General features: G+C 33.4%; 1 long non-coding RNA gene across 2 annotated transcripts; it reads right to left on the bottom strand.

Moving 5' to 3' along the window:
• Positions 1 to 7642: 7642 nt before the first annotated feature.
• LOC116782725 lies at positions 7643 to 16568 on the bottom strand. Of its 2 annotated transcripts, none has more exons than XR_004355335.1 (3): positions 16247 to 16568; positions 13008 to 13097; positions 7643 to 7776 (listed from the first exon to the last, which is right to left on the bottom strand). It is a non-coding gene; the product is annotated as an uncharacterized LOC116782725 (long non-coding RNA). The 2 variants fall into 2 exon arrangements; XR_004355334.1 differs by having other exon boundaries at positions 16474 to 16568.
• Between the last annotated feature and the right edge of the window lie 251 nt (positions 16569 to 16819).

Here is a 16819-nt window from a genome sequence, read left to right as displayed (position 1 = left end):
GTTCCTTGCCAAAGTCAAAGGCCAAAAAGTGAAAATACATTTTTAATTGAATTTTAAAAGTATACAACTTAATAAAGTCAGTGAAGTGCATACAAATCATGTTATGCAGTGCTTCTAGAAGCTTTAACTCATTTTGCCTTACAGCTAAAGAAAAATGTGTGCTCATCGTAGGAGTAATAAACATGGGTAATTATGCATAATTATAGAGATTAAGTTCCAATTAAGGTTCAATTTCTGTAATAATCCTATCCAAAAGTCTTTTAAGGTTTTTGGTGGCACTAATGAAGACCAGGGTAACTGAAGGTAGTAAAGATCCTTATGATTATAGACACAAAGTGACTGTAGATCTGGGTGGTTTTAATGCATTGACGTGTTTTAACAGCATTAAATATTCAAATACGTATTTCCTTTTGAGTTAGAACTTCTAATGTTTCCCTGTAGCATCATCCTAGATCAGAAGAATATTTTTATATTATACAAAAACACTGATAGCCATATCGAATGAGGGTTTGGTTTTTGTTTTACATTTGATAGCAGAAAATGATGCATGTTTGCATTTCAGTCGTTTGTATGTTTGCCAGTTCTGCTATGCTAAAAACAAAATTCCAAATCTTGTTCCATCTAAATTCCTTTATGTTTTTGCATATTCATTACTTTATTGAGATTAAAATATTTCACAACTTACTTTGTTAATAAGGCAAATAAGCTTAATTGACAAAAACAGTAATCAATACAATTAACATATGCATGTGATATTCTGCAGAAACTGTTCCATTGCAATAAGAATTTATTTAGATCATAAATATCACTCAAATTTGTTACATAATTTTGCATACATTAAACTTTTTCTAATTTTGTTTGTTAAACAAGAAGCCTATTGTAGCAATATATTCAATGCCTTAAGTTAATAGTCTTGTGCAAGAATAATTAACTGTACAACTCCAAGTGAAATATTATTTGAACTTCTATTACTGAAGACATTATCTCCATTAGATAAGAGTCAGGTTTCAAGGAGAACTTGGGAGGTAGGCAGTGTTTTCAATTATCTGTATGCATCTTTTTTCCATCTATAGTTAAAATAAAATATGAATTTCCATATAAAAATGGAAATTTCTGGGAAAAAAATTGTTCAGTATAAATAAAAATACGTTTGAGTTTAGATTAATTAATGTGTTTAATTTTTTAATCTATGAATAAATAAATACATATCTATGTACAATTTTTTCAATTTTTGTGTATATGTATATATGTGCGTATGTAATTTGGTGCATTTCATAAGTATCTAATACATGATTTTATAGATGCATGTATTAGGGTCTTTGTATAATTAAAACATCTTTTAATTACATAAAACGCTGCATTCTTATTTAGCTCAGATCATCATTAAAAGAATAAATAATGAAATTTTCATCAATTTGTCTTTTTTGGATTAAATTCATGTAACAGTGTTAGTAGAGTTTCTTAACGTTATATGACACAGATACAATCAATATCATACAAGATCATATGGTACAGATGAGATTAAACCCTTTTACATATACAATTACAGCTATAGGAAGGTATTCTGCTTTTGCATCTCTGAGTATTATCTGTATTTAGCAGTATGACATGGCATTGTCCAGTTATGTTTGAAGCTAAACCCAAAAAGAACTCCACACATGAAGACTTACGCCACTATAGAGCATCAAGGCTATAATATATATGATAATGTAAATAAAGCCCATTACTGGTACCAATATGCATGAGGCATAATTAAAAATGTAATAGAATCAATATATTCACATTAGAATATACTTAATCTAGGCCACTAAATGTCTGGTCTGAAACGTTGAGAGTGATCTATTTTGTACAAGTAAGGATGTATAATTCATGCTTTATTAATATGATCACTAATAAAATGAAGACTTCAAAAGAAAACATTGCTGGCTTATTTACCAGCAAAAGTTCAGATTGAGAGGAAAATATTTCCCCCCCCCATTCCCTTACTGATTTTTCTTGATGCCACATTATTTCAAAAGCGATTTGTCACCAGGAGATTACTTCTTCCTAACCACTAAAAAGGATAATTCAAATAGGGTCCCAGGTGGGATGTTTGTGCTCATCCTGAGTACAACTCATCCCTTGTATTTTTCAGCAGATGGTTATGTCACTGTGCAGTGAATAATGAAATTTCCAGGGTTTTTTGTTGCTCCCTCTTCATAAGTAGGTCAAACTGTATCAGATACATCAGTCAATCATTCTATTTACTTACAATAAGAAGAATAATGATTATGACCACTTGAAATAAATTAATTTCATTCAAAGACAATATACTTTCACCTTGACCTTCAGGAATTATTTTTCCCTCCATTGGCATAACTATGTTAATATTTTAAGTTGTTTACATGCAAATGTGTAACATAAAATGTCTTGAAAGTTATTACAAAGCAAATTAAATTTACTTAGCTATATTCTCAATGTTAGCCAGGTGTAATTACCATCAGATACATAATTTTTCTTTTTGGAATTGCCTATGCAAATTACATATGGAATAGTCATAAAGATAAGAGGAATATTAGATAAACATTACTTTGCACTAGCAATAAAAAATAATGGTGAGATTTGAAGTTTTCCATTTAGCCAAGTTATGGTTAGAAGCAATGTTTTTGTACTGTGTGCAAATGAGTCTGTGTATTCTCCCTTCTCTTGCTTAATTCAAAGATAATTGGGATTCTTCCTACTTTGACTTTTTCCAGTATTAATAATGTCATTGTTTGAAATTATGGTTCAAATTTAAGGATGAAAAAAGCTTTGGCTGCATTGCTATTGGAAAAATGCAACTAAAATCCACACACCAGCAGCTGAACACTTTATATAAATAGGTCTTGAAAAAGTGAAGCATGACAGACAGACAGATACAAACTAAAATGAACATAAATTCACTGTTCTGTGTGAGATTCCATGAGCTACTGATAGCTAGCTGTTACAGAGAACATGTATATTTTAGAATGGACTGTGATAGTGCTAAACAGGAATCAAAATGCAGAGTGAAGATGTAGGAAAGTTCTACCTCTTCAGCCTGTAAAACAGAAGACTCCTGGTGAAAATACCCTGTAAAGCAGTAAAAGTGAAATGATAGTGACTAGAGTTTGATTTGTTTTTCAGAATTTGCTTATCTTTTTCTGTAAATGTATTCTGATTTAGTGATTCAGTCAACTCTATATGTCTTACCTATGTTGATTATTTCAGCTTTTTGTCCTGTTGCATTACAGCTTTTTTTTAAAGGTCTCCGATATCATTATAGTTTTATTACAAGCTTATTGTAACTGAGTCTAATTACTATGTTTAGAATCAACAACGTGGAAAGCTTGTAATATCTTATTAAGTCTTGCAACAGTGACTGTTAACAGCTCGCTTATTGTTGTGAAGGAACACATGGATAAGTTATACTCTAGCTTGAGGTATAATGACATTTAATTTTGCCAGAAGAAAATTAGCCTGATCGTGCTATTAGATACTACCAAATAGCTATTTCTCTACATACTGTATCAATTTTAGAAAGTAGATATAAAATATTGTGAGTAGAGGGAGAGACAGACTGATGAATATTGGATGAAAAATCTATTATGGATATCATTTCCTGAAGTATCTCTTGCAGGAAGTTAGTCTCTGAGATCGTGTCAGGGGAGGTTTATGTTAGATTTCAGGAAAAGGTTCTTCACCCAGAGCGTGATTGGGCATTGGAACAGACTCCCTAGGGAAGTGGTCACAGCACCAAGACTGAGAGAGTTCACAGAGTGCTTGGACAATGTTCTCAGGCACATGGTGTAATTCTTGGAGATATTCCTGTACAGGGCCAGGAGCTGGACTTCGATCATCCTTGTGGATCCCTTCCAGCTCAGGATATTCTATGATTCTAGTGCCTTCACTTCATCCTCCGGCCATGTGACTTTATCATAGAAGGATACCAAACTTAAATAGGACCATCCCTTTGTAAACCCATCTTAGGCTGTGCACTGTATTGTAGGTCATAGATGAAGTAAGTTTCTTTCTGGAATGTTAACTATCATGTTACATGAAATGAAATCAGGATGCTGTATGAAGCCTAAAATTATATAAGATGCCTATGTTTAAGAGCTGAATCTTGTAGAAACTCAGCAAAAAGGATTGAGTTGCATTTTTAGACTAAGAACCTTGAGGTAATATCTACAAGGAGGTACAAACTTGTAAGATAGATTTCTAAACCTCCCTTACATTTAAATGAGCTCTAGGACTTGATGTGGTAATGCACTAACAGTTATTTGGTGTAACTTCGCATGCCATGTGTAATCAGGACACACATGGAAGCCTGATATACCTGACTCTAGACTTAGCGCTCTAAGAATCAAGTACTCCCAGAACAGGTATTAGAGGCTTCACAGTGACTAATGTGCTAGTAAACACCAATAGTTAGGCAACTGAATCTTGCCTTTAATGTCTATTTTAGGCTGGGCGGAATAGCTCTTCTGGCTTTTTGGGCTACTCCTCTGTTTTCAGCCCTTCTTCTGAAACTTCCTGTAACTTATAACTATTAAACCTGTATAGTTCAAAACAGTTACTAGAGAAAGATCTACAGACCAAACTTACCCTTAGCTAGGTAGTTGTCTCAGGCATGAGGTTAGGTTTCATTTGTGTTATCATCTAATGTAAAATAACTCGTCTTCTCCTGAGATACCATTTTTCTTCATTTTCCCTCCAGAGGGAAGTAATGGCTTTGAAAAACATCTTCACAAGACACTTTTGAATGACATTTTTTAGTCATTGTGTTTAAAATAAGATCATTATTTGTGGACCTCAAGTAGTTGAAGCACTGCCTTGTTCGACAATTAATTTTTGTGGACATTGAACAATCTGTGGACTACTCTTTTATGCATCTACAAAAGATCACTAGGAAAATCAATTAGGACTTAAGTTGTCATAGAGAGGGTTTCATTCCTCTAATTTGTTGAAATCTCTAATATGTTAAAGTTAATGCTTTTTGTATTTAAAAATTATTTCAATGAGATGCTGAAAACCAATGCCATTATAGATGGCAAGTTGAATATGAGTCAGTAGTGCCCTGGCAGTCAGGAGGGCCAATCCTGTCCTGGGGGGCATCAGGTGAAGCATCACCAGCTGGTAAAGGGCAGGAATTGTCCCCCTCTGCTCTGCACTGGGGCAGCCTTTCTTGGAATATTGTGTGCAGTTTTGGGTACCACAATAGAAGAAAGCTATTAGGCTCTTAGACAATGTCCAAAGGAGGGCAATGAAGATGGTGAAGGACCTTGAGGGGAAGTTGTATAAGGAGCAGTTGAGGGCACTTGGTCTGTTCAGCCTGGAGAAGAGGAGACTGAGGGGAGACCTCATTGCAGTCTACAACTTCCTCCTGAGGGGAAGAGGAGGGGAAGATGCTGATCTCTTCTTTGTGGTGTCCAGTGACAGAATCCGAGGGAATGGCCTGAAGTTGTGACATGGGAGGTTTAGGTTAGATATTAGAAAAAGGTTCATCACCCAGAGGGTGGTTCGATGCTGAAATAGTTTCCCCAGAGAAGTGGTCACAGCACCAAGCCTGGTAGAGTTCAAGAAACCTTCGGACTGGGCACATGTTGTGACTCCCGGGACGGTCCTGTGAAAGGCTGAATTGGACTCAATGCTCCTTGTAGGTCCCCTCCAACTCAGCATATTTTGTGATTCTCTGATCCAATTTTCACCAAAATATACTCAAAGTGTGACTCTAGTATGCTGAATGAAGAAAATGTCTCTTTTAAGTAAATTTCTCTTCTTTTTAAAAATCAGTGAGCCCTCAGACCATTCTGCAAATAATCTTTGGGTGCTATGAAGTGACCGGTGGCCTGCAGAAAAATTATTCTGAGTAGATCACACAAGCACTGATCTGTGATTGCACCTTTAAAGCATATTGACTAGATATTTCCCCCACTTCACCTAATATTAGATCTACTCTGCAGTCAACAAAATAATATTAATTTACTGGGTTGTATTTTTAATTCTTTCAATGGAAAGGATCTGATATGACGCAAAGATTTTGTTGCAGGCTTTCAGAAGTGTCTTTTGAAACATGGAAATATCATTTTTAGTTGCAAAATAAAAGTGTAAAAAAGCTCCTGGAACAGTGTTGAAGAGCTCAATAAACCAGAATGAGGTGAAATACTTGCAGTCTCATTTTCACTACCTAGTGTCAACAGTCCAGGAAAACCACACTTTCAAAAAGTGTGCCAGGTACCAGGAAATATTGGTTTCCAACAACACATTTTTATCAGTCTGGAAATCTGAATTTTATAGAAATGGTATCACAAGATTGGGAAAAACAGAGCATGTGATAATTCTTCAGTGACCTAACAGTTTTATTCTCAAAATAAATGTCTTCAAAATAATGTCTAATTAGAGTATTCAAAACCCCTAGAAAATATAATGCAGGAAGAGCAACCGAAAACCAGGAACATCAAAGAAAAACATGCAAATTTCAAAGAATTAGAATTTTTTTTTTAATACAGAAGTGATATTATTCTGTATTAAAATGTTCTACAGAGACATGTCAAAGAAACACAGAGTTTTGTCTTAGGAAGTTCCTTAAAAGTATAAAAAACAAAAGGTTATTTTTAGATAGACAAATACCATTTATAGCTTTACAGAGGATTTATTCAGAGTGTATGAAATGCAACTGGAATTTTAAATACTTCTAATAATTTAGAAAGAAACAAAGTTGTTACAAATCTTTCCTAATAATCATTACTTATGTTTTACCTACAGCTCTCTATTTCGCAGCTGACTGAATAATTCTAATTTGATGTGAGTGTATTTAATAGATAAAAATGACAGCAAAATATGAACTGTGATTAATGGGGGATCATTAATTATAGATAATTCTAGAAATCTTGAAAAAAATAATAAAGAAGAATTTTTAATTTCCTTTATGTGCTTTTTGTTTTTCCTTGTCATATGTAATGCAAGTCATCAGGGATGAAAAGTCACCCAATACTGGCTCAGTGACCAGTTAACATGCTCCTAAAACTCCTGAGGATTTTTAGTGTTCCATAAAATGTCCTAGGGTGAAGCATGTAGACAAGATTTTAAAATATTACATTCCTCTCCCAACAGCAGTGATACTAAGTAAATATACAAAACCCCCCAATGCTTAGTTTATTTGTTAAACCTATGCCAAATATACTGTAGACTTCAAAACAAAACAAACCTAAACCAAACCAAAACTCCTGAATGGCACCAAATTTCATTTTGGTATCTACTTGTCCTGAATGAAATTTCAGCAGAGCCAGATCTAATTAAATCTTAATTACCAATATGGTATGAAATTAACAGCTTTGAATCTCCCCAAAAGCTATTACATCTGAATTTCCATACTTATAACTACATCTATGAACTATGAGTTATTATCAAGCTAACTGTATTACAAAAACCCATAATGATTCCCATCATGAGTTACACATTCAGTCATCTTGTTCTAGGTCCTTCCATCCTTCAGCATTAAACTATCAGTTATCTACCACTGAATATTTGCTATGAACATTGGATACTAAATTATTATTTAATTTCTATTAAAGGAAACATCGGGGAACAAATAATTGAAAATACATTTTTAACTTCTAGTAAGTTCTAAAGACATAGAAAGTAGACTGGAAAAGACTTTATTAGGAATTGACAATTTCTTATTAAGATTGAATTACAGTAGAACTGTTTGTCTCCATGCTCTAACTTGTTCTTTTTTGGTTTCACTTATGAAGTCCCAAATATTGATGAATCTGCCTGAGGAAAGGAGATTACAGTTACTATTCTTACAACATGCAAATTAATGCACTTGAAAATCTTGATGAAATGAAGATTTAGCCACATTAATTCTGTGTGTGTGGATGATACCACTATGACCAGGATTATAATGAGCCTAGAAAAAGACGGTAATAAGTTCTGCTTTCTTTCATATGAAATGTCATTTCAATTAAAAAAAAATACAACTATATATAATGTACACTCAAATAAATATAAAATAAAATTAATTGTTACAATTATTTTTCATTAAAAAGCAATTCTGAAAGTAGTCCATACAAAAATCACTAATTCTATTAATTTAATTAAAAATGTACAGGTATGAATTTCTGAAAACATTAACAAGCCTGTATTTCCACTGTATGTTCATAAAAGCACTACTTATACTAGTTATGCTGTTGTGATGTATATATATTAAGAATCTACTTTCTGAGTTTCAGTTTCTACCTCGGCTCATAATGAGCTGGAATATTTACATAGTTTGCACCCCATATGGAAGGCATCTGAAAGTATTTAAATTATTTATCATTATCTTTCTATAAGCAGGTAGAATGGACATTGCCAGCAAGCAGTGTGAACAACATTAAGTGTGAAGGTGCTGATACTAAAAATAGAAAATCTGTAATAGTAATATTTGCAAACCTTTTCAAAAGAGAAAAAAAAAGAGAGGGGAAAAAAAAAAAAGAAGAAAAATGAAATGGTAAAAGGGTAGCAGAAAAAAAAAGCAAGAGAATTGAAGATGCCATCCAATCAGTTTATGCATTAACAGCTATATGACATTAACCTAGAACTGTTACCTCCAATTTCCTCACAGGCTAGCATGTACTGCTTCATAACTGGTCAAGATAATTTGGCCTGTATTTGTTCTGCTTCCCTTCACAGAACTTGGACTCTGGTGGATAATTTACCAACTACTTGAGGTCCTGCCTTTACTCATATGAGAATTTAACCAGGTTTCAAGTTTCCTCAAGGAAAATATGAGAGTTTCTAGTTTTCCATGTTTATATTTTATCAGAATTTTAATAACTAAAAAACGAAAGGCGATGGGATTCCAGTAAGCAACAGAAGCCCATGCTTGTGTAGATGTATAGTTCTTGTTTCATTAATGAAACATTTTTTTATTGTGCATTGGTAGTAATTTAGTCCTTCATAGATGTAATTTTAGCCAACTAAAATGCCAGAAAATTTAGCAGAAATCATTCTTCCTCCCCCCTTAAAAACAAAGCAAAGCAAAGATTTCAGTAGGGTTATAGTATTTTGCTCACTATTTTTAATGCATCAGTGAATTACAAGTGTCATAAAATGATTATCTTGAACTCCAGTGCAAACTTGTCTGCAAGATCCTTGATCCCAGGTTTTTTTATAATTATTCTTAATTCTGTCCTGATTTCCCTTAGAAGTTTTCTTCACTCAACCTATCTCTCTTTTATGAGTTTATTTCTGTTGATATTACATAGCTGTGTCTGGAAGCCTGTTCTAGGTTAATTGTCTAGGTAGATTCATTTCGCATCAAATTACACAGCTGGTTTTTTTTTTTCTTTGATACTGTGCTGAATTTTTTTGAGGTCACACTGAGTGAATTGCATTTGGATACTTTTAAAATAACTCAGGAATACTTTTGCAATATTTATTTTCTTAATCTGATTCTAAACTCAATCGAAATCCCTTTGAAAATAGTGGCTAAATTCTCATTTACTTGATTGGGTAAAGAATTGGGCCTGACACTCCACATAGACATATTTTAGGTGGCACATCCTGGTGCATTAAAAAGTGTATGCTGCCTTTGGGCTGTTTGAAATACTTGCAGAGCAGTCACACTCCTTAGTTTCACTCTTTCTGAAAACATACATAGATACCAACACTAAACTTTTAGTTTCTACAATTTCAGTTGGACACTGCTCTTCAAATACATATAAAGACATATTTTCTAACCTGTATGACCAATATTTATGTTTCTATACATGTTATTTCTAGATTTTGTGAACCAATAGAAATTACAGGAACAAACTATGCATTGTAATATTGGTATTACCCTATTGGCATTGAAATATACTAATTCTCTGAGAGAGAGCTGGCACTGTTCAGCCTGGACAAGAGAAGGCTTAAGGGGATCTTATCATTGTGTATAAGTACCTGATGGGAGGGAATGAAGAAATGGTAACCAGACTGCTCTCAGTAGTGCCCACTGATGAGACAAGAGGCAATGAGCACAAATTAAAAAGGATGAAATTCCATCTGAACTTAGGAAAAATCTTTTTTTACTGTGAAAGTGACCAACGGTAATAGCTTTTCCAGAGATACTGTGAAGTCTCCTTCTGTAAAGATATTCAGAATGCAACAGGTCATGGTCCTGAGCAACCTGGTTCAGTTAACTTTGCTTGTGCTTCTGTACAAGCATTCTGCAATTCTCTGATTTTCTGATTTTGTGGTTCTTTGACTGCACTCACAGATTTTAATTATCTGAGGGAGAAACATGGGGAGAGGGAGAATTTTTTTCATGTATCCTGTAAGAGTGCTTTGATCACTGATGTTTTCAGAGCATCACTTGCTTTTCCTACAGCTATATTTACGCAATAATAAAAGCGTTAACTCTAATAGCATATATTTACAGATGATTTAACAATGATTCCAAAATGCCTGACTATTAGGTCTTGGCTGGGTGACTATGAGATAAACTCCAACAGAATTAAAATTAGGATGCATTTGGCCATAAACTTAAGGTGTCAGGGTAACTGAAAATAGTAAATTGATATACAAATATAGCTGGTATCCAAAATTTAGTTACCAAAATAATCAGTCAGTTTAATAGCAGCTGCATAAGACTTTTCAGAATATCAGTTTGTATTTAGATTTCTATATTGCACCTGTGAACTTTGTGGTATATTTATTTAGTTTTCATTTATGCACCAAATTTCCTACATTGTCAATAATGAACTACACAGAAGTTAATTGTATTTAACTGTTTGTACATTTCTAATATATTTGCAATAAAAAAGTTGTAGTGATAAAAAGTGAAAGAGAAGTAGCATCCAGATCTAATTCACCTCGTCGCCCCAGTTTAGAACATCTATACTAACCCTTAGTAGCAAATGACTGTTTAAATTTCTCTTGAAGTCCTCCAATGGTGAAGATTTAATGCACTACCTTGGCAAATTAAATGAATTTGAAACTTAACTCTGACAGTTAATCTAAATCTTTGTCACAACAGTGGACATGGACAATACTTCTCTGGTGTTCTATACTATGCGTTTAAATCTCCAGCCTTCTTGTCTTTCAACAGTACAATTTGACATCTTTTCACCTTGCCTGGAAGTCATATTTTCTAAAAATGAAACTATTTATATGGTTCCTCTGTATTTTTAATGTAAATTTGTTTATCGAATTTATGCATTTACGTACAATGCTTTGTATCTTCCAGATACTTTGATAACGGATTTTCCAGGAAATTCAAGCAAATTATTTCAGTCCCATTTTGAAAACTGGTATTCATTATAAAGTTAAATTACCCTTAAAATAAAAAATCAAAAAAAATGACTGAGTCAAAATAGGACCCCATTTTCATAACTGTTTCAACTTTTTTTCATGTAGTATTAGTACTTAGCAGAAGGATACATAAAAAAACATTTCCTTTTTTTTTGCTTTAATTTTTGAAATACATCATTCTAATAGATCACCTCTAATAAAAATATTGCACAATTTTCTCTTTCCTTTAAAAATATGGAAGTAACAGTGTATAATCTATATCACTTAAGAATCTGAATTCAGACAAGATTCAAGGATAGACAAGATGTAAACTGCTATTATTATTGTTATTATTTTCAATGAGAAAAAAATAGAAATGCATGAATACATACCTTGAATTTCAAGAATATATATATTATGCAGACCAGAACACCTTAAAAACAGAATTTGCAAACCATGTTTTCAGAAGATAGAGTATGAGTTGTCTATATGGAAATAAATCTGTTATCCGTCATTCCTTTATTTTCCTATACTTTTTTCCTGTCAACATTAGCAGTCTCTTGTTTTCAAACAGTGTCTCTTTCAGCCAAGATCTAGAGACTCATACAGAGCTTACATCTGAGTAATTCAAATTCTGTAATGATTAATCCATTATGCTTTGCTGTAGTTTCATTTTGATTCTAAATTTATTTACAGTCTTAATTTGAAGTCTTTAATCAGAATATCAGGCATATTTTCCTTCTGAATTTGCATTTTATGAGCATGTATATTCAAATTTCTTCCACATCACAAGTACCAAGGTTAGTATCCCTCTAACAAACAGAATATATCAATTTTTCAACTGTATTAAAATCTAAAGTGTTTTCATGGCTAAATTTTATTACTAAAAAAAATTACAAAACAAGAGCTTCAGAGTCATGTTATGCTCTCCAATAATTGATTCCTCTTTAGTGATTCTACTTGTCTTAATAATAAACTTCCTTTCATACTTCTAAACAGTAAACTTTGAAAGATGTCTGCTTAGAAATAATTCTAAATACTAGTGGTGCCTTTAATTAAGAAAGTGTTACTTGTCATTTTAAAGTAAACTCTGCCAAAATGATAGAAGAGGTTTTCTCATATGTTATATAACAATATACATTGATTATAATCCTTCATCCTGCCTCAGAAATGCCATCCACAAATTTAAAATATATTTGATCTGTGTTGGACTTCCTACAAGTATATGAAAGAATCTGCATTGCATGCTCTATAAAATACCCAGTCCGTGAGCCCATTAAGTTTTCAGTACCATCTTGGATATTGAAATTATCTTGTCCTTTTTCTTCTCAACCCTCTGTTTCTCAAGGCTGATAAACTGACTTAATAAGCTTAGCCTTCTAAAATTATCTGCTGTAAACCCATAGGACTAAATGTTACAGATTAACAGTTCTGGTCTTTTCCAAGAAAAGTGTTTATTTAATGTTCATAATTAAGTGGACCATTTGTATCAATACTTTTTAGGGGCTAGTCTTCCACCTTTTGATTTTTGTCCTTTTTTTAAGGCTAAGGCAAGGATATCATGGTGTTTTCCTTCTATTTCATTTGCTCAAAGTTACTCTAAGGTGATCATTGCTTCATTACCCACCAGTCATTCTTTGTAATGACTTATATTCCTTTTTCTAGTTGTTTTTTGGGTTTTTTTAGATCTGCTTGTTCAAGTAAGTTGTACACTGTAGTTTGTATTTTTTGACTGAGTAAAAAGAAAATACCTCTAATATTTCTAATGATATTACTTGCACATGAGACAAATTTGGTTTCTCTGATAATCTGTGCACATACACCTCAGTTGCTATGAACATCTATGGAAAAGAGAGAAAAAGCATGAAGCTAGCCAAAAATATATTTTTTAAAGAGTCGACAAATATTCGTATTTATTTAGCATTATTCTATCACGCCAGCTTTCCAATAATCTAATATCATACTAGTACTTCCACTGATTCCAGTTGACATTGTTCAAAATAATTTCCAACACTGATATCCAACCCAGTTCAGTCTGTTGAGCCAATAAAAATAATGTGCTAGTATGAATAAGAATTAATTCATTTTCATGTTTCGTGATTGTGACTTAAATATTCAGCATAAAGATATAAAAAGACACAAAAAGGCACAAATTTACATCTGTTAGCAAATCCTTTGTTACTTATTTTTGGAACCACCATTCTTATGAGTATTTCTTTCAAAAATGCCAATTTGGAAAGAAATAGTAGATTCTTTGTCATTTAAATTTAATGATCTTTAGAATTCTGTGAATTTGAGATTCTTTTTGTTATTTTTTGTTATCTTGTCTTCTGGGTTTGAATTAAGCGGCTGGGTGGGGTTGTTTTTTTCTTTGGGTTTTTCTAACATGTATTTTTCAATTAAGTATGACACTGTGATATTAGGTATTAAAATGATCTCTTATTGAATCAGTGTGTAGGAAGAGCTGATAACATTTCACCATTTGTTACTTTTTTGAATATTTATTCTTATAGCAAAAGCTAACTTCAATGGAGATTTGCGCCATTTCGAGTTTAGAGAAGGTTGATTATAACAAAAATGTGTTTCTTAAGAGATGAATGCTGTATATTGGGGAAAAAAACAATTAAGAATCTACTAAATCTGAGCTAAGTGGATAATAAGGTTTACTATCTGGAGAAGTGTTTTTTTCTGTTGATGGTGAAGGGATGAGTTTAGAGAATTAGTTATTATCTAAATTTTAATATGTCACTTAGTCTAGATATTTCATCCTTTGTTCTGCACAGTTTTTTATCAACTGAATCTGCCATAATGAAGAGTCACTGGGACACAGTAAATTAACCTTGATGGATAGCCTGGATAACAGCAGCTTTCCAGTAGTGACTTCTTAAAAAGGACTTAATCAGACCAGGAAATAAATTACATTTGACATTGTTAAGCTAAGAGGTGTTATGTCATTCACTGTTGTTACCCAAAAAGCAAGATTAAAGGTAGCCCAGTTTCATCTGTACTCTTGCAATATTGTATTGAACTGAACTTATTACAATATTATGGAAAAATCAAAACCAACCAAACAACCACAAAAAACCTTACAACTTTCTACAGAAAGTAAAATTTTCATAACATTTCACCATTTTTATTCTAAGTTCCCAATATCGTTAGGTTGTTGGACATATCACTTTGCTTGTCATTATTACTACACTGGATCACTGAATTGGAGGAGGGCTCTCAATAGCTAAAGAACATTCTAAATGTTATATTATTTCATAATGACAGATTATTTCATGTGAAACATGCGAAACTGCTGTCAACTGATCTTCTAGGACATTAAGCTGCATTATCTCACGCAAAGCAGACTTCTTATAAAAGCAGCAAGGCGAATCTAGTGGGTAGTTGTCAGGAGATAATCACCCCCCTTGGGAGTTACAGATATTCTGCTAAATCTCATATCTTTTACAGCCTTAGTGATATGATTATATTATGACAAAAATACCCCTGTTGCATTACTTACATTTTTCAGTGAAGGACTACCTGCAATCATCTAGTTGAAATACCTCAAGAGAGCATTTCCTTATGATATTAAATTTCAAGTCTTAAATAACCACGAGAGAATATCCATCATTCAGCTACAGAATTCTAAAAGCTTTTTTAAGTTCTGTTACTGGAAAGTATCAAAGTAAGAGGCTTCTGTAAGAATATTTATGTTAACATTACCAAAAAATCAAATGAAACCTATGCATGACCTTAATCATAAAAATAATACATATAATGCTGATAACAACAATGTAAAAGAAAAAAATTAGAAAAAGTATTAGAATCAGAAAAAGCACTAGTTTCAAAGCACTAAGTATATATTAACTAATTCCAAGATCAATGCCTGTGAGCTGAGTAGAACATAGTGACATGAAAACTGAATTGTGGTATTGTGATATCTTTTTTTGACCATAGCTAGCTAAACAATATCCTTCATCCTGCAGTGATTTTAAATAAATTTAATCTTAAAAATAATCATGTATGAATTTGGCTTAATATATTTAATTAATATATTTATGAAAATTGTGGGATAATTTAGTTATTTCTTACTTCAGCAGCCGAACAGAACTTGGAAGAGTGGGGAAGGAGACTTTTTACTCTCTTTGTGGAAATGAAACACTGTTTTCTTCATTTTGCTTATATACAACAGTATTTTAAACTTAAAGACTGTGTTTCTTTTGGGCATCTGTGAAACAACACATGGAAGAAAGTTTTCGAAATGAAGGTTACCAGTGGAGGAATAGACATCATCTATTCCACAGCCCATGGGACACAGCAGCTAACCTCAACGGCCTGAACCCACGTTCACTTTTCCAAGAGTCAGGATTGAACTCTAAGACTACATATTATTGTGACCTTGCTTCACAGTGTCTGTATGTCCAATTTTAATAATGAGCACCACTTAAAAACATCTAAACTAGCTTTTAAAAAACTATCTTTTGTATCAGAGTTATGTGATAGTGTAATGCTACAGGCAAGAAAATCTTTCTGCTTATTGAAACATCTAAGACAAATTAGGAGTACAGACAGAATATTAAACAAAAAAATTGAGCTAAACCTGGTTGGTCAAGGTATCTCATTGTAGTATTGAATTCAAAATGGTATAGACATGCCTTTAATATCAACTAAAAGTTTACTTGTATTTTTACATAAAGAGGCATTCCAACTAAAAGAAAATGTATTTACTGTATAGTTTTGAGATTAGAACAGACTTTCTGAGTTGAAAGTCCAGGTTAAATTTAAGTAAGATAAGAACCATAGGCATTAAGACAAATTTGTCTAAAAATAAATACATCATTGTGAAACTAGATTTCTAGGATCCCATGCATCTCATTACATTTACTAGAAAAACAGTGGAGAATTAATGCTTTATTCAATTCCTTATGATTTGTTTTTCAGAGATGGTACCAAGGAAGTTAATCTGTGTCCTTTACATCACAGGAGAATATCTCCCAAACACCTGAAAGGAACGTGAGTGCAATAATGGGCTTTAATGTCTGGGGCCTTCCCCACCCTGCCTGTGACTCAGGACACCATTTTAGTGCCCAGGACCCTCTGCCACTGCCCCGGCAATGCTGCAACAGGGCTGGACTCCGGTTCCCCGTGCCAAGACATGGGCCTTACCGAGCTAGGCCCACTCACATTCCCACATTCCAACACCACCTCTGCTCAACCCTGAAGACCTACCTGTCCTTCCATTTTTTTGACTGACTCTGCTTCCCTTCACCAGGCCTGACCCTGATCCCCAGCCATGGGCCGATGTCTTGTCCTGGCCTTGTCCTGGTCACATTCTCACAGATACGACTCATGGCCTGGGCTGGAGACTTCTAGTCAAGTGCCTCGGCTCAGAGAAACGACGGCTATAACAGGTTGCTTAGCACAATATCCAAACAAGTTTTGAATATCACCAAATATGGAGGCTTCACAATCACTCTGGGCAATTTCTTCCAGTGCTTGACCATACTCACAGTGAAAAAGTGTTTTATTGTTTTGGTGGCATTTATATTTTTTCCACCGTACAACAATTTTATCT

Source organism: Chiroxiphia lanceolata, chromosome 2, assembly GCF_009829145.1.
Source record: "Chiroxiphia lanceolata isolate bChiLan1 chromosome 2, bChiLan1.pri, whole genome shotgun sequence".
Taxonomy (NCBI): Eukaryota; Metazoa; Chordata; class Aves; order Passeriformes; family Pipridae; genus Chiroxiphia; species Chiroxiphia lanceolata.
This window is presented reverse-complemented; position numbering and strand designations above follow the sequence as displayed.